This window comes from Trachypithecus francoisi, unplaced genomic scaffold (assembly GCF_009764315.1).
Source record: "Trachypithecus francoisi isolate TF-2019V2 unplaced genomic scaffold, Tfra_2.0 Lachesis_group10, whole genome shotgun sequence".
Taxonomy (NCBI): Eukaryota; Metazoa; Chordata; class Mammalia; order Primates; family Cercopithecidae; genus Trachypithecus; species Trachypithecus francoisi.
Window position 1 is genome coordinate 31,486,915 of NW_022681455.1, and position 18,917 is coordinate 31,505,831.

The 18,917-nt window shown below is 43.4% G+C and overlaps 1 protein-coding gene and 1 pseudogene across 2 annotated transcripts in view; one reads left to right on the forward strand and one right to left on the reverse strand.

Annotated features, from left to right (window-relative positions):
- MICB (MHC class I polypeptide-related sequence B) overlaps positions 1–18,917 on the forward strand; it is a 280,866-nt gene that overhangs the window by 223,100 nt on the left and 38,849 nt on the right. The window lies entirely within an intron of this gene.
- LOC117088402 overlaps positions 1–18,917 on the reverse strand; it is an 80,660-nt pseudogene that overhangs the window by 58,825 nt on the left and 2,918 nt on the right. The window lies entirely within an intron of this gene.

Genomic DNA, 18,917 nt, shown 5'->3' on the forward strand with positions numbered 1-18,917 from the left:
GTGGGAAGACCCCTATACAGGGTAGAGACAGCAATATCGATGGACAGTCTTGTCCCAGGGGTTCACAGACTCCCCCAACATCTTTGGTAAGATCCTGGAACAAGTACTAGAGAAAGTTGCAGTCCCTAAACAAATATGTCTGCTTCAGTACGTGGATGATCTTCTAATATCTGGTAAAGACATAAAAGAAGTAGGTGACTTCTCTACACACATTCTCAATCACTTGCAAAAAGAGAGGTTGTGGATCTCAAAATGGAAACTTCAGTATGTAGGACCTGAAGTTAAATACTTAGGCCACCTAATCAGTGCAGGTAAACAAAATAAAGGACCTGAAAGAGTGGAGGGAATTGTTTCCCTACCCCTGCTTCAAACTAAACAAGAACTCAGGAAATTTTTAGGACTAATTGGGTATTGTCATTTATGGATTGATTCATATGCATTAGAAAGTAAACTTCTATATGAAAAACTTGCCCAGTGGAAGCCTGATATCTCTTGTGGACTTCCCAGGAAATCCAGCAAATTGAGGCATTAAAAGAGATGCTCATAACCGCCCCTGTTCTAGCTCTACTCTCCCTAGAAAAGCCATTTCACCTTTTAGTTAATGTAAATAATGGGTTAGCCCTAGGAGTGCTCACCCAAGAACATGGAGGTTGCCAACCGCCCATGGCCTTCTTGTCAAAGGTCTTAGACCCAGTCACTCGTGGGTGGCCCCAACGTATCCAACCCATTACAGCTGCAGCAGTATTAGTCGAAGAAAGTAAGAAGTTAACCTTTGGAGGAAAGTTAACAGTAAGCACGCCCCACCAAGTTAGAACTATATTAAATCAGAAAGCAGGGAGGTGGATCACTGACTCTAGAATTTTAAAATATGAGGCTATCTTACTAGAACAAGACTATTTAATATTATAACTACTGATAATTCACTTAATCCAGCAGGCTTTTTTTTTTTTTTTTTTTTGAGGCGGAGTCTCGCTCTGTCACCCAGGCTGGAGGCAGTGGCACGATCTCGGCTCACTGCAAGCTCCGCCTCCTGGGTTCACGCCATTCTCCTGCCTCAGCCTTCCGAGTAGCTGGGACTACAGGTGCCCGCCACCACACCCGGCTAATTTTTTTTTGCATTTTTAGTAGAGACAGGGTTTCACCGTGTTAGCCAAGATGGTCTCGATCTCCTGACCTCATGATCCGCCCGCCTCTGCCTCCCAAAGTGCTGGGATTACAAGCATGAGCCACCGCGCCCGGCTCCAGCAGGCTTTTTAATGGGGGATCCAAACTTAAAATGAGAATATGCATGTTTAGATCTGATTGATTACCATACAAAAGTTTGACCAGACTTAGGAGAAACTCCCTTCAAGACAGGGCGGCACTTAGTCATAGATGGGTACTCCTGGGTGACTGAAGGGAAAAGACATAATGGGTATTCAGTGATTGATGGAAAGACACTTGAAGAAGTAGACTCAGGAAGGCTGCCTAATAATTGGTCTGCCCAAATGTGTGAACTGTTTGCACTCAGCCAAGCTTTAGGACATTTACAAAACAAAGAAGGAACTATTTATACTGCCTTTGGGGTGTCACACATATATGGGAAAATTTGGATAGAGAAGGGTCTTATCAGTAGTATAGGCCAAGATTTAGTTCATACAGAACTGATTGCTCATGTCCTCAACAACCTCCAATTGCTGGAAGAGAGAGCTACTGTACATGTCCCAGGGCACCAAAGGGTTAGGGTTAGAATAATCTTGCAGATAAAATAGCAAAACAAGTTGCCATTTCTTCCAAAACGTCTGTTTTTCATTTAACTCCATGCCTTCCTTCTCCTACTGCAACCCCCATTTTCTCTTCCATTGAAAAAGAGAAGTTGATAAAAATAGGAGCTAAAGAGAAGGCGGAAGGGCAATGGATATTACCCGATCAGAGGGAGATGTTGCCAAAACCTCTCATAAGGGAGGTCTTGTCTCAATTACATCAAGGGACACACTGGGGACCCCAAGCAATGTACGATGCAGTTATCTGGGTTTATGGGTGTATAGGAATTTACACCCTGGCCAAACAAGGTATAGATAGTTGCTTAATATGTTAAAAAAAAAAAAAAACCTAATAAACAGGTTCTAAGGTAATCGCCCCTTGGAGGAAGAAATCCAGGGCTGAAACCATTTCAAAGTGTTCAGATCAATTACACTGAAATGCCTCCAACTGGTCATTTAAAATACTTATTAGCAATAATAGACCACTTTGCCCACTGGATAGAGGCAATCCCATTCTCATGTGCAACTGCCAGTAATGTAGTTAAAGCATTAATTGAAAACATTGTACCCAGATTTGGACTAGAAGAAAATATTGATTCAGATAAAGGAACCATTTCACTGCGCATGTCATTAAGAAGTTAGCCCAGGTACTAGATATAATTTGGGAATACCATACCCCTTGGCATCCATCCTCCTCAGGAAGAGTAGAGTGGAGGAATCAGACTCTAAAAAACCACTTCATTAAGTTAGTTTTAGAAACTCGATTGCCATGGACTAAATGTCTTCCTATTGCTTTGTTAAGAATCCGGGGCCGGGCGCGGTGGCTCAAGCCTGTAATCCCAGCACTTTGGAGGCCGAGACGGGCGGATCACGAGGTCAGGAGATCGAGACCATCCTGGCTAACACCGTGAAACCCTGTCTCTACTAAAAATACAAAAAACTAGCCGGGCGACGTGGCGGGCGCCTGTAGTCCCAGCTACTCGGGAGGCTGAGGCAGGAGAATGGCTTAAACCCAGGAGGCGGAGCTTGCAGTGAGCTGAGATCCGGCCACTGCACTCCAGCCTGGGCGGCAGAGCGAGACTCCGTCTCAAAAAAATAAAAAAAATAAAAATAATTAAAAAAAATTAAAAAAAAAAAAAAAAAAAAAGAATCCGGACTGCCCCTTGGAGAGATATTGGCCTCTCCCCTTGTGAAATGCTCTATGGAATGCCCTACTTACACTCCACTGCTGACATCCCTATGTTTGAAACAAAGGATCAGTTCCTCAAAAATTATGTACTTGGTCTATGCTGTACCTTCTCTTCCCTTAAAACTAAAGGTCTCCTAGCACAGGCGCTGCCCCTGGAGTTTCCAACACATCAGCATCAGCTTGGAGAACACGTTCTCATCAAAGGGTGGAAGGAAGGGAAGCTTGAACCAGCCTGGGAAGGACCCTACCTAGTGCTCCTAACTACTGAAACTGCAGTCTGGACAGTGGAAAGAGGATGGACTCATCGCATCCAAGTCAAGAAGGCACCACCACCTCCAGAATCATGGACTGTCACTCCAGGGCCAACCCCCACCAAACTAACTCTAAAAACGAGCTTAGGGCAGGGCGCAGTGGTTCACGCCTGTAATCCCAGCACTTTAGGAGGCCAAGGCGGGTAGATCACGAGGTCAGGAGATCAAGACCATCCTGGTTAACACGGTGAAACCCCGTTTGTACTAAAAATACAAAAAAATTAGCCAGGCATGCTGGAGGGCACCTGCAGTCCCAGCTACTCCGGAAGATGAGGCAGGAGAATGCCATGAACCCGGGAGGTGGAGCTGGCAGTGAGCCAAGGTCACGCCACTGCACTCCAGCCTGGACTACAGAGTGAGACTCCATTTTAAAAAAAAAAAAAAGAGCTTAATAATCACTTGTTTATTATCTTTTTTCTTTTCAACAGAAGGTCACCTTGTCATCAATGTAACTCAGGCTAGTCATCCTTTAACCCTTCAGTTCGACGCCTGTTCAGTCATCCCACGTGGAGACGAGCAAGCTCAAAGGAGGCTATCCCATGTTGATAAGTATCTATGTCCATACTGCAAAGAATCAAGCAAGGGTAAGTATGGAGCTTTAAAAAGTCCTTGTGGTGACTGGGCAGATGTTTGGTGAACTACTAAGTACAAAATGTGGACTGCCAAGCCCCCTGCTTCACATAAGTTATGGGGACTGAAACAAAAACTCCAACTAGTCCGTGGTCCCACCTCACCAAATTGTAAGCCATTACACTGTAACCCCTTGTTGCTGATTATAAATAATCCCCGGACAATGGTCCAAGATCCCTCTATATTCAGAAGGTATGGGTTAGAAGCAGACACTGAAGGACAGGATCCTATAAGAATCTTCTCCCTAAGGTTAGTTAAAACACTGATTAACACTAATAAAGGAGTTCAGACCCAAAGTTCTGGAGACACGTGGAACCCAACGCTCTCCCCACGCATAGCGAGTCCAACATCCTCCTCCCATCTCCAGAATGACCCAACCAAGGAAACAATTGTGGAGGTAGAAAACTTAAGGCAAACTATAGCTCTAAAGACAGGATACCAAGATGCAAATATTGGCTGGAATGGATTAAATATTCTTTTCGCACTTTAAACAAAAGTGAATGCTACCCTTGTGCGCACAGTAGATTGGAGGCGCAGATTGTCCCCTTCCCACTTGGATGGTCTTCCAACCGACCGAGCATGGACTGTATGTTCGCTCTCTTCCAAAACCCCTCAGCCTGGGGCAACAAATCATGTCAAGCTCTTTCTCTGCTGTTCCCCAAAGTTCAACACCCTGTAGGTCAGCCCCCAAGGACCATTCAGCGTCCATCTCCCAATGCCAATTTTACCTCGTGTCTCTCATGACAGGGAGAGAACTTGGTGTTCCTGGGGTCTTTAACGGGATGCAGTGAGCTTAAGCCCTTCCAAGAGCTTATCCATCAGTCTGCCCTTAGCCATCCTTGAGGAGACGTGTGGTGGTATTGTGGTGCACCAATACTGGACACTCTGCCAAGTGACTGTAGTGGAATTTGTGCTCTAATTCAATTGGCCATCCCTTTCACCCCGGCATTTCATCAACCAGAAAGGGTAAGAACCAAATATCATCAAACAAGAGAGGCCCCCCATGGGTCCTTCGATTCTCATGTTTATATAGATGCCATTAAGTTCCCAAGAGGAATGCTGAATGAATTTAAGGCCCGAAATCAAATAACTGCCAGATTTGAATCTACATTCTTCTAGTGGTTAACTGTAAATAAAAATGTGAATTAGATAAATTACATTTATTACATTCAGCAATGATTTATTAATTATACTAGAGATGCTATTAAAGGAATAGGTGATCAATTAAGACCTACCAGCCAAATGGCCTGGGAAAACAGGATAGCATTAGACATGACACTAGCAAAATAAGGTAGAGTTTGCGTCATGATCAAGACCCAGTGCTGTACTTATATCCCTAATAATACTGCTACCAGTGGGACCATAACTAAAGCATTACAGTGTCTTACTGCCCTATCAAATGAGTGAGCTAAAAATTCTGGACTAAATGATCCCTTCACAAATTTAATTGGAAAATTGGTTCAGTAGATGGAAGCGACTTATGTCCTCAATCCTTATCTCTCTGGCCAATGGATTAGCATTTCTTATTCTCGTAGGATGCTGCATCATACCCTGTGCCTGAGGATTAATACAAAGACTTATTGAAACAGCTCCCACTAAAACCTCCTACGATCCTCCTCTCCCTGATTCAAATAAGCTTTTCCTTCTAGAAGACCAAGTAGAACCAAATTATGCTAGAAAAATTTGAAAAGAAAGAGTTATTTAAAAAAAAAAGGAAGTGGGGGAAGCTGCGGGTTATGATGAGGTTTCTCTTCAAATAACCGAATCAATCTTTTATTCTTTAATTCATAGCACCCCCTTTTTTTCCCTTTTTCTCCTTTTTTTTTTTTTTTTTCTTTTTGTCTTTGTTGATGCCCAGGCACACCACAGTACCAGTCGTTATCAGTACTAGCTCACATTCCTTTCCTTATTTGGAAAGAGGACTAACTTTCTAGCTCATTACAGACACCTCTTCCCCTTTCCTCTCCGCTTTCTTTTACATGCCCATCTTATCTAAAAAAAATCAGATGTTTAGCCAATCGGGATTAGTTTAGATTGTACGACTCGACCCCAGCCAACGGGGAAAGGGTACCGGGCAGGACTTGCATCAGGAATAAAGGCTCTCGTGTGCCTTTATTCAGGTGTGCTCTCATGGCAACTGGCCAAGGAGGCACCCCTCTGCAAAGAAGTAAAATTGCTTTGCTAAGAATCCTTTGTTCGAGTGCTCAATTTCCTTAGGATTTTGAGCGTTATTCCTAACAATTGCCTTTCTTTTGTTCCTGAACAAATAACTGCAACGATAGAAGACCACATATCTCCCCAGATGGCCTCCCTCAAGAATTGCTCACAAGATAATTCCTTGTAGGCCCCAACATCTTTACTCTAAAACTGAGTTTTGTTTAATTTCACTCTGCCAATGTAAATTAACAGCTTATCTTCACAGGTACAAGACAAAGATAAGACTAGAAATCTTCCCTCCATCTACCTGGAGACAAACGCATATTTGACTTCTCTACCCAACATTTACTTTATCGTATGTAAAATGCAGATTTACTGAGCACGAGATGAAAGCATAGTTGACTGTTCCTTTTTCCTCTCCTGCCTGCTCTTTCTTCTGTAAATATTGCAGTCCTCAAAACCCTCTTAGGAAAAAGCATGGGCCACAGATGGTACGACAATTTGTGTCTCTTCTTCCAAGGTTAATCTTCAGCTCGGCAAAATAAACTTCTAAATCGCTTGAGACCTGTCTCAGACGTTTTTTAGTTTACATGACTATTGCAACTTCCTGAGTTCTTTGAGTTAGTTTAAGAATTATCAGTCCTTGGGAGATGAGAGACCCCTAACTTTGCAACCATGACAGACAGAAGTGCAGGTAACCTGGGACACGATACTTGTGACTTGCATCTGAAGTGAGGACAGTCTTGTGGGACTGAGCCCTTAAACCTGTGGAGCCTGAGGTGAACTCCAGGTAGTTAGTGTCAGAATTGAGTCGAATTGTAGGACTCCCAGCTGCTGTTAGAGAATCAGAAAGTTATTTGGATGGAGGAAAACCCCATCACAGATAGAAACTTATAGTAAAAGTAAGCAAGTACACCTCTACCTTCTTTGGTCCCAGAGGAAAAGATAAACAAAATGTAAGCATTTATTTCATGTCCCTAAGTCTGCTAAACACAGGTGTTCAACCAGCTAAACCAGCTGTTCATTGTCCAGACGTGGAGTGGCCCTATCTCTAACCTAGAAGTTAAGATTTTCTTTTAGGCCTCTGAGAGGGTCACATAAAAACCAATGTTAGAGATTCTCTCCCCAGAAATATTTCCACACACAAGATAATACAAATATTAATATAAAACATCGATGTGGACCCAGATCCTCTGAGATCTTACAAACCTGGGTGTTTTAATCCTAGTAAGAGACAATGCTGAGGGAAGATGTTTGAATAATCATTTCACCATCACACAATGCCACCCCAATAATCTAGACTATAAACTGGGATAGACAAAAACTTGATGTAAATACTTTCAAGGGAATGGGTGGAAATATATTATTTCTTAGTCACTGGTTCATTCAGCCACTCTGCATGCCTACCAGGTACCAGATAAATTTCTTGTCCTGGATCACTGCTCAAGAATTAAAATTTGTCATTCTTTTCCCACCCCTCACACTCCAGCACTTGAACCCTCTTATTACATCAGAATTCCACACTGTTGATGAAAAGAGTCAAATTCTGTAACATATTTGAAGAGATTTATTCTGAGCCAAATATGAGTGACCACAGCCCATGACACAGCCCTCAGGAGACCCTGGGAACATGTGCTCAAGGTGGTTGGGGCCAAGGTTGGTGTTATACATTTTAGGAAGACATGAGACATCAATCAAATACATTTAAGATATACATTGGTTTGGTCCAGAAAAACAGGACAACTTGAATCAGGGTTGGGGGTGGGGAGCATCTAGGTTTTAGGTAGATTTTTAAATGTTCTGTTTGGCAATTGGCTGTTATCAATAGAAAGGAACGTCTGGGTTACGATAAGAGGTTGCGGAGACCAAATTTCTCATGCAGATGACGCCTCCAGGTGGCAGGTTTCAGAGAGATTAGATTGTAAATGTTTCTTATCATATTTAAGGTCTGTGTTGATGTTAAATGCTGGTCAGCTTTTCCTGAATTCCAAAAGGGAAGAGGACATACATAATGAAGAATGTTCGATGCCTGCTTCCCATCATGGCCTGAATCAGTCTTTCCGGTTAAATTTTGAGTGCCACAGGTGAGGATGGTGTCCATTAAGATGTTTGGGGTTGGGTTGGGGGTCTTTGAAGTTTATTTTTGGTTTATGACACTTAGAGTCTTGAGAGGAGGCAGAAACCCCCTCCCTCCCTGGAACAGGACTATGATCCAGTCACCCCGGTAGTTGGTCATGGACACGAGGCTTAGGCTCCACCAGTCAGACGACCACCTGCGGGACCCTGACCCAGGATGAGGCCGTGACTGTGCAGAACGCATTTTAGTAAAGATGGCTGAGTGACAATGGTGATGTCCAGTTGCCAGGTGCAGCAGTGACATCTGTCCTAGCCTTAGGGTCCAGTGTCCAGCACCAGGGTTTCAGAGATGTGAGCAGTGGCATCTGTGCTCAGCAGCAGGGGCAGTTGTTACTAGGAGGGACCTGACCTAGGGTAGACTGTGGGATCTGTTCCTGGCTGTACAGTTTCAAGCCTGCTTCTGTGGCCTTCCCCATAATAAAATTATCTCCCAATACCATATATACTACTTTATGTATAAATTTAAAAAATTTGGTTTCTGTGTTTGCTCCAAGAAGTGAGGTAACAATCTGTGCACAAGTGTCAGAGAGCAGCATTCAGGGGTTTCTTTGTGCAGAGCTGACAGCCACATCTTGAATCGTCTACCTGGCCTCCACTCCATGGTACAGAGAATAATAAGGACATCACATCTCATATTTGATGATACATGTCTTCCCTTTTCTTTCTGAGGGGAAAACCCACTTTTAAACAGGGTTTCAAAACCCACCCAGCGAACCCACCCTGGGCACTCTCTGATCACTCATATCAGTGGTTCCCACTCTGGCTGATCAACAGGATTGCTAGTGGAGGCTCAGGAAATACTCAGGCCACTCCCCAGAACCCCCTGGATCAGAGTATTATGCACAAGACTCAGAAAACGCTTACCTAACAAGCCTTACAGCTGAGGCTGATGCACAGGCATTGGGATCCTGATGTTCTTGCTGCTCCAAGTGTGATCTGGAGACCAGCAGCACGAGCTCCAGCCTTGTCACAAATCCAGAATCTCTTGCTCCACTCCAGACTTCCTGGATCTTAGCATCACATCCAGGTGATTCCTGTGCACAGTAAGGTCTGGGACTCCTTGGTCTATGTGCCTTCTAAACTTGGTGTTCAGAACTGTGCAGTCTGCCCTGAGTGTAGCACTGGAGGTCCAGGGCCCAGTTCTTGCACTCATTCTCTTCTATAGGCAGTCACTTCCTTGGTGCCCTCATCCATGCCTGAGGTTTTAAGTATCATTTATAAGTTGTGACGTCCCTAATCGAGTCCTCCAGCCCAGTCCTTTCTCCTAAACTCCAGATTTGTCTGTCCAACTGCCATCCCAGCTCCCTCACCTGCATGACTGGTAGACATCTCCTCCACTGAATGCCTGCAAAGCCCCCTCCTCAAATGAGCGCCTGCCAGAGTCTCCCCATCTCCACTGACAGAAGCTCCACCCTTCTACTCACTCAGTTTAAAACTATGGGGGTCCTTGATTCCTCTTTCTTACACCACAGATATAATCCATTAGCAAATGCTGCGAAGTCCATCTTCAAATGCATCCAGAATCTGCTCACGTCCCACGATTTCCACTGCTCACACCCCAGTCAAGGCAACCCACATTTCCAGCCTGGAATACTGCACTGGCTTCCTACTGTTTTCCCTTCTGCCTCCCTCGTCCCTCTCCTCTCAATTCTGTTGTCAGCACAGCATTCAGACAGATCCTTTTTTTTTTTTTAAATACCTTAAGTTCTGGGGTAGATGTGCAGAATGTGCAGGTTTGTCACATATGTATACACGTGCCATGGTGGTTTGCTGCACCCAGCAACTCATCATCTACATTAGGTATTTCTCCTAATGCTATCCCTCCCCTAAGCCCCCACCCCCCAACTGGGCCCAGTGTGTGATGTTCCCCTTCATGTGTCCATGTGTTCTCATTGTTCAACTCACTTATGAGTGACAACATGCAGTGTTTCGTTTTCTGTTCTTATGATAGTTTTCTGAGAATGATGGTTTGCAGCTTCATCCATGTCTCTGCAAATGACAGGAACTCATCGTTTTCTATGGCTGCATAATATTCCATGGTGTGTATGTGCCACATTTTCTTTATTCAGTCTATCATTGATGGGTATTTGGGTTGGTTCAAGTGTTTGTTATTGTGAACAGTGCCACAATAAACACATGTACATGTGTCTTTATAGCAACATGATTTATAATGTTTTGGGTGTGTACCCAGTAATGAGATTACTGGGTTAAATGGTATTTCTAGTTCTAGATCCTTGAGGAATGGCCACACTGACTTCCACAGTGGTTGAACTAATAATTTACACTCCCACCAACAGTGTAAAAGTGTTCCTATTTCTCCACATACTCTCCAGCATCTGTTGTTTCCTGACTTTTCAATGATCACTATTCTAACTAGTGTGAGATGGTATCTCACTGTAGTTTTGATTTGCATTTCTCTAATGACCAGTGATGATGAGCATTTTTTCATATGCTTGTTGGCTACATAAATGTCTTCTTTTGAGGAGTGCCTGTTCATATCCTTCACCCATTTTTTGATGGGGTTGTTTTTTCTTGTCAATTTGTTTAAGTTCTTTGTAGATTCTGGATATTAGCCCTTTGTCAGATGGATAGATTGCAAAAATCTTCTCCCATTCTGTAGGTTGCCTGTTCACTCTGATGATAGTTTCTTTTGCTGTGCAGAAGCTCTTTAGTTTAATTAGATCCCATTTGTCTATTCTGGCTTTTGTTGCCATTGCTTTTGGTGTTTTAGTCATGAAGTCTTTGCCCATGCCTATGTCCTGAATGGTATTGCCTAGGTTTTCTTCTAGGGCTTTTATGGTTTTAGGTCTTACATTTAAGTCTTTAATCCATCTTGAATTAATTTTTTGTATAAGGTGTAAGGAAGGGATCCAGTGTCAGCTTTCTGCATATGGGTAGCCAGTTTTCCCAGCACCATTTATCAAATAGGGAATCCTTTCCTCGTTGCTTGTTTTTGTCAGGTTTGTCAAAGATCAGATGGTTGTAGATGTGTGATGCTATTTCTGAGGCCTCTGTTATGTTCCATAGGTCTATATATCTGTTTTGGTACCAGTACCATGCTGTTTTTGTTACTGTAGCCTTGTAATATAGTTTGAAGTCAGGTAACATGATGCCTCCAACTTTGTTCTTTTTGCTTAGGATGGTCTTGGCTACATGGGCTCTTTTTGGTTCCATATGAAATTTAAAGTAGTTTTTTCCCAACTCAGTGAAGAAAGTCAATGGTAGCTTGATGGGGATAGCAATGAATCTATAAATTACTTTTGGCAGTATGGCCATTTTCACAATATTGGTTCTTCCTACCCATGAGCATGGAATGTTTTTCCATTTGTTTGTGCCCTCTCTTATTTCTTTGGGCAGTGGTTTGTAGTTCTCCTTGAAGAGGTCCTTCACAACCCTTGTTAAGTTGTATTCCTAGGTATTTTATTCTCTTTGTAACAACTGTGAATGGGAATTCACTCATGATTTGGCTCTCTGTTTGTCTGTTGTTGGTGTATAGGGATGTTTGTGATTTTTGCACACTGATTTTGTATACTGAGATTTTGCTGAAGTTGCTTATCAGCTTAAGGAGATTTTGAGCTGAGACGATGGGGTTTTCTAAATACACAATCGTGTCATCTGCAAACAGAGACAATTTGACTTTCTCTTTTCTAATTGAATACCCTTTATTTCTTTCTCTTGCCTGATTGCCCTGGCCAGAACTTCCAATACTAAGTTAAATAGGAGTGGTGAGAGAGGACACCCTTGTCTCATGCCGGTTTTCAAAGGGAATGCTTCCAGTTTTTGCCCATTCAGTATGATATTGGCTGTGCATTTGTCATAAATAGCTCTTATTATTTTGAGATATTATTTTGAGATAGGTTCCATCAATATCTATTTTATTGAGAGTCTTTAGCATGAAGTGCTGTTGAATTTTGTCAAAGGCCTTTTCTGCATCTATTGAGATAATCATGTGGTTTTTGTCATTGTTTCTGTTTATGCGATGGATAATGTTTATTGATTTGCATATGTTAAACCAGCCTTGTATCCCAGGGATGAAGCCAACTTGATAATGGTGGATAAGCTTTTTGATATGCTGCTGGATTCAGTTTGCCAGTATTTTATTGGGGATTTTTGCATCAGTGTTCATCAGGGATATTGGCCTGAAATTTTCTTTTTTTGTTGTGTCTCTGCCAGGTTTTGGTATGAGGATGATGCTGGCCTCATAAAATGAATTAGGGAGGATTCCCTCTTTTTCTATGGTTTGGAGCAGTTTCAAAAGGAATGGTACCAGCTCTCTTTGTACCCTGGTAGAATTCAACTGTGAATTCATCTGGTCCTGTACTTTTTTTTGGTTGGTAGGCTATTAATTGCTGCCTCAATTTCAGAACTTTTTATTGGTCTTTTCAGGGATTTGACTTCTTCCTGGTTTAGTCTTGGGAGGGTGTATGTGTCCAAGAACTTATCCATTTCTTCTAGATTTTCTAGTTTATTTGTGTAGAGGTGTTCATAGCATTTTCTGATGGTAGTTGTATTTCTGTGGGATCTGTGGTGATACCACATTTATCATTTTTTATTGCATCTATTTGATTCTTCTCTCTTTTCTTCTTTATTAATCTGGCTAGCGGTCTATTTTGATGATCTTTTCAAAAAACTACCTCCTGGATTCACTGATTTTTTTGAAGGGTTTTTTTTGTGTCTCCATCTCTTTCAATTCTGTTCTGATCTTAGTTAATTATTATCTTCTGCTAGCTTTTTAATTTGTTTGCTCTTGCTTTTCTTGTTCTTTTAAATGTGATGTTAGGGTGTTAATTTTAGATCTTTCCTGCTTTCTCTTGTGGGCATTTATTGCTATAAGTTTCCCTCTACACATTGCTTTAAATGTGTCCCAGAGATTCTGGTATGTTGTGTCTTTATTCTCATTGGTTTCAAAGAACATCTTTATTTCTACTTTCACTTCATTATTTACCCAGTAGTCATTCAGGAGCAGGTTGTTCAGTTTCCATGTAGTTGTGCGGTTTTGACTGAGTTTCTTAATCCTGAGTTCTAATTTGATTGCACTGTGGTCTGAGAGACTGTTATAATTTTCATTCTTCTGCATTTGCTGAAGAATGTTTTATTTCCAATTATGTGGTCAATTTTAGAGTAAGTGCAATGTGGTGCTGAGAAGAACATATATTCTGTTGATCTGGGGTGGAGAGTTCTGTAGATGTCCATTAGGTCCACTTGGTCCAGAGCTGAGTTCCAGTCCTGGATATCCTTGTTAATTTTCTGTCTTGTTGATCTGCCTAATACTGACAGATAATATTGGGTGTTAAAGCCTCCCACTATTATTGTGTGGGAGTCTAAGTCTCTTTGTAGGTCTCTTACAACTTGCTTTATGAATCTGGGTGCTCCTGTATTGGGTGCATATATATTTAGGACAGTTAGCTCTTCTTGTTGCATTGATCCCTTTCCCATTATGTAATGCCCTTCTTTGTCTTGTTTGATCTTGGTTGGTTTAAAGTCCGTTTTATCAGAGACTAGGATTGCAACCCCTGCTTTTTTTTTTTTTTTCTTTCCATTTGCTTGGTAAATATTCCTCCATCCCTTTATTTTGAACCTATGTGTGTCTTCTCACGTGAGATGGGTCTCCTGAACACAGCACACCAATGAGTCTTGACTCTTTATCCAATTTGCCAGTCTGTGTCTTTTCATTGGGGCATTTAGCCTGTTTACATTTAAAGTTAATATTGTTATGTGTGAATTTGATCCTGCCATTATACTGTTGGTTGGTTATTTTGCCCATTAGTTGATGTAGTTTCTTCATAGCATCAATGGTCTTTACAATTTGGTATGTTTTTGCAGTGGCTAGTACCAGTTGTTCCTTTCCATGCACAGTGCTTCCTTCAGGAGCTCTTGTAAGGCAGGCCTGGAGGTGACAAAATCTCTCAGCATTTGCTTGTCTATAAAGGATTTTATTTCTCTTTCACTTATCAAGCTTAGTTTGGCTGGATATGAAATTCAGAGTTGAAAATTCTTTTCTTTAAGAATGCTGAATATTGGTCCCTACTCTGTTCTGGCTTGTAGGGTTTCTGCTGAGAGATCCACTGTTACTCTGATGGGCTTCCCTTTGTGGGTAACCTGAGCCTTCTCTCTGGCTGCCCTTAACATTTTTTCCCTCATTTCAACCTCGGTGAGTCTGACGATTATGTGTCTTGGAGTTGCTCTTCTTGAGGACTATCTTTGCAGTGATCTCTGACTTTGAATGTTGACCTGTCTTGCTAGGTTGGGGAAGTTCTCCTGGATAATATCCTGAAGAGTGTTTTCAACCTTGGTTCCATTGTCCCCATCACTTTCAGGTACACCAATCAAATGTAGATTTGGTCTTTTCACATAATCCCATATTTCTTGGAGGCTTTGTTCATTTCTTTTCACTCTTTTTTATCTAATCTTGTCTTCTTGCTTTATTTCACTGAGTTGATCTTCAGTCTCTGATATCCGTTCTTCTGCTTGATCGATTCAGCTATTGATACTTTTGTATGCTTCAGAAAGTTCTCGTGTTGTGTTTTTCAGCTCTATCAGGTCATTTATGTTCCTCTCTAAGCTGGTTATTCTAGTTAGCATTCATCTAGCCTTTTTTCAAGGTTCTCACCTTCATAGCATTGGGTTAGAACATGCTCCTTTAGCTTGGAGGAATTTGTTATTACCCGCCTTCTGAAGCCTACTTCCGTCACCTCGTCAAACTCATTCTCTGTCCAGTTTTGTTCCCTTGCTGGCAAGGAGTTGTGATCCTTTGGAGGAGAAGAGGTGTTCAGGTTTTTGGAATTTTCAGTCTTTTTGCACTGGTTTCTCCCCATCTTTGTGGACTTATCTACCTTTGGTCTTTGAAGTTGGTGACCTTCAGATGGGGTCTCTGAGTGGATGTCCTTTTTGTTGACACTGATGCTATTCCTTTCTGTTTGTTGGTTTTCCTTCTTTTTTTTTTTTTTTTTTTTTGAGACGGAGTCTTGCTCTGTCACCCAGGCTGGAGTGCAGTGGCCAGATCTCAGCTCACTGCAAGCTCCGCCTCCCAGGTTCATGCCATTCTCCTGCCTCAGCCTCCCGAGTAGCTGGGACTACAGGCGCCCACCACCACGCCCGGCTAGGTTTTTTTTTTTTTTTTTTGTATTTTTAGTAGAGACGGGGTTTCACCGTGTTAGCCAGGATGGTCTCGATCTCCTGACCTCGTGATCCACCCGTCTCGGCCTCCCAAAGTGCTGGGGATTACAGGCTTGGGTTTTCCTTCTAACAGTCAGGCCCCTCTACTGCAGGTCTGCTGGAGTTTGCCAGAGTTCCACTCCAGACCCTGTTTGCCCGGGCATCACTGGTGGAGGCTGCAGAACAGCAAAGACTGCTACCTGTTTCTTCCTCTGGAAGCTTCGTCCCAGATGGGTACCCACCAGAGCCAATCAGAGCTCTCCTGTATGAGATGTCTGTCTGCCCCTACAGGGAGGTGTCTCCCAGTCAGGATACACGGTGGTCAGGGACCCACTTGAGGAGGCAGTCTGTCCCTTATCAGAGCTCGAACACTGTGCTGGGAGATCTGCTGCTCTCTTCAGAGTTGCCAGGCAGGGATGTTTAAGTCTGCTGAAGCTGCGCCTACAACTGCCCCTTCCCCCAGGTGCTCTGTCCCAGGGAGGTGGGGGTTTTATCAATAAGTCTCTGACTGGGGCTGTTGCCTTGTTTTCAGAGATGGACTGCCCAGAGAGGAGAGGCAGTCTGGCCACAGCAGCCTTGCTGAGCTGTGGTGGGCTCTGCCCAGTTTGAACTTCCCAGTGGCTTTGTTTACACTGTGAGGGTAAAACCGCCTACTCAAGCCTCAGCAATGGTGGACACCCCTCCCCCTACGAAGCTCGAGTGTCCCAGGTCAAGCTCAGACTGCTGTGCTGGCCACGAGAATTTCAAGCCAATGGATCTTAGTTTGCTGGGTTCCGTGTGGGTGGGACCCACCAAACGAGACCTCTTGGCTCCCTGGCTTCAGCCCCCTTTCCAGGGTAGTGAACAGTTCTTTCTCACTGGCATCCCAGGCGCCACTGGAGTATGAAAAGAATCTCCTGCGGCTAGCTCAGTGTCTCTTCAAGTGGCCGCCCAGTTTTGTGCTGGAAACCCAGGGCCCTGGTGGTATAGGAACCAGAGGGAATCTCCTGGTCTGCAGGTTGCAAAGACCATGGGAAAAGCACAGTATCTGTGTCGGAGGGCACAGTACAGTCCCTAATGGCTTCCCTTGGCTAGGAGAGGGAGTTCCCCAACCCCTTGCGCTTGCTGGGTGAGTCAACGTCCCACCCTACTTCGGCCCACCATCCTTGGGCTGCACCCACCGTCCAACCAGTTCCAGTGAGACGAACCAGGTACCTCAGTTGGAAATGCAGAAATCATCCACCTTCTGCGTCGATCTCACTGGGAGCTGGAACCCAGAGCTGTTCCTATTCGGCCGTCTTGCCAGCAATCCAGAGAGATCCTTTCAAAAAAGAAATTGTACGATGTCCTGCTTCTGCTCAAAACTATCCTTTAACTCCCATCTCACTTAGAGCAAAAATCAGATCCTTCACCACACCCTCCAGGCCCACCTGCTCTGGCCACAGTTCTGCCTTCATCTCAGTTTCTCTCTGTGCAACCCTCCTGGCCTCCTTGCTCTTCTTGGCACACAGACACCTTCCTGCCATAGTGCATTTCCACTGGAGGTTCCCCTGTCTGGAAAGAACTTCCCTAGACATCCTCATGGATAACTCATGTCCCTCAAATCTTTCCTCAAAGGTCACCTTTGCAACAAGGCCACACTGTACAACAGCCACCTTGGATCACCTACTCGCAGACACTTGCTGTCTTCTAGCATCTTTCTTCCTTACTCTGCTCATAGTGTATCTATCCTCTGCTTCTTCCCACTGGAACACATGCTCCACAAGGCCAAAGATTTTTCTGATTTTACTTCAGTTATATTCCCCAGATGCAAAACCACTCTGTCGCATGTCTGTCAGACAACAAAGGTCAGTTGAATGATCACTGTAGCACACCTCCCTATCCTAAAGGCAATAGCTTTATTAACATAGCCTCAGGCTAAATGCTGTTTTGTGACAGCTACAGCACAAGGTTCCCTCACACTGACATTCGGGATGGCCTGTGCTTTTCTCAACAGGGCTGCTTGTGCCCTCCCCACACCAACTCCCCTCCCCCAACATACACACACACACACACACACACACACACACACACTCTGCAGCACATAATCAGGTTTCTCTCTTCAGGAAAGAAAAAATCTAGACTATGGATCCAATTTTACAAACAAATATAACTCTAAATTAGACTCTGCTTTATAGAATCATGAGTTTGGATTGGAGCCAACACCAAGATTACTGGAACCAGGGCAGGGAGAGAGGGTAGGAGAGCAGAGTAGAATAGCAGTTCCACCAGAAACATAGCTAAGAAGAAAAATTATGGGATCTCTCCTCTCCGCTAATTCCAGAAACTGGTTCCTTTAAAAAGGTTGGGTGCAGCAACATGGATGGAAATGGAGGACATTAGGTTAAGTAAAGTAAGCCAGGCACAGAAAAACAAATATCACTCCCTCCTATACGTGGGAGCTACAAAAATTGATCTCAAAAGTAGTGAATAGAATGGTGGTTTCCAGAGGCTGGGAAGGGCCGTAGGGAGGCAGGGGTTGATGAGAGGTTGGTTAATGGGTACAACAGTCAGATAGAAGGAATATGATCTAGTATTCAGTAGCATAATAGGGAAACTATAGTTAACAATAATGTATTGTATATTTCGAAATAATTAGAAGAGAAGATTTAGAATGTTCCCAACACAAAGAAATTATAAATGTTTGAAGAGATGGATATCCTAGTTACTCAGATTTGATGATTACACATCATATGCTGTATCAAAATATCATATGTACCCCACAAATATGTACAACTGTTATGTATCCATAAAAATAGAAAATTCATAAAAAATAAAACAGAAATGTTAAAGAGAAGATGGAAAGTACAATCTAGGAAAGAGGACTATTAGGAGGGCAGGAGCTGAATGGCTCTCAAAATTTGTCTCTCAATAGCACAGTGACTGCTGTGTGCAGAGGCCACCCTGGGCGATGTTGGAGTTTCTGTGACCGCAGCTCCTGCAGGACAAGTTTCCATTGAAGGGACAAAGACAATGGAGCAGTGAAGGTGACCCAGCTGAGGACTGACCCCATAAAGCCCATGATGGATTCAACACCAACTGGGCACAGGCCCCATTCACACTCAGCCCCCCACAGCCTTCTCCAGTCCCTACCTGCAACAGACTCTGCACAGAAAACAGGTGGATTCTGGAAGGTTCTCAGGTCTTTAATTCCTCTCTCTAATTGTAGGCATCATCTCCTTTAATTAATCCATCAACCTCTCATGGCAACAATTTGAGAAAACAAATTTATATTCAGATTCTTATTTTCACTAGCCAAGTAACAGGTTGCAGCTCAGCGCACCACGAAGTTGAGACAGAGATGCAGACATCCAGCTCCACCTCTCTGGAACAGGAAAGATGATTGGGGAAGGCATGTAAGTCAGCGTGGATACGAGGGTCACAGTGGACACGGGGGTGGGCTGTCTCTCCACCTCCTCACATTGTGCTAACAGGGACGCAGACACATTCAGATGCCTTTGCAGAAAGAGATGCCAGAGGCTCTTGAAGTCACAAAGGGGAGGCATGAAGAAATCCCATCATCTTAGTACCACAAAAAGCAGCTGTCTCAGGCTACAGAAAACAATAGTCATGAACAAA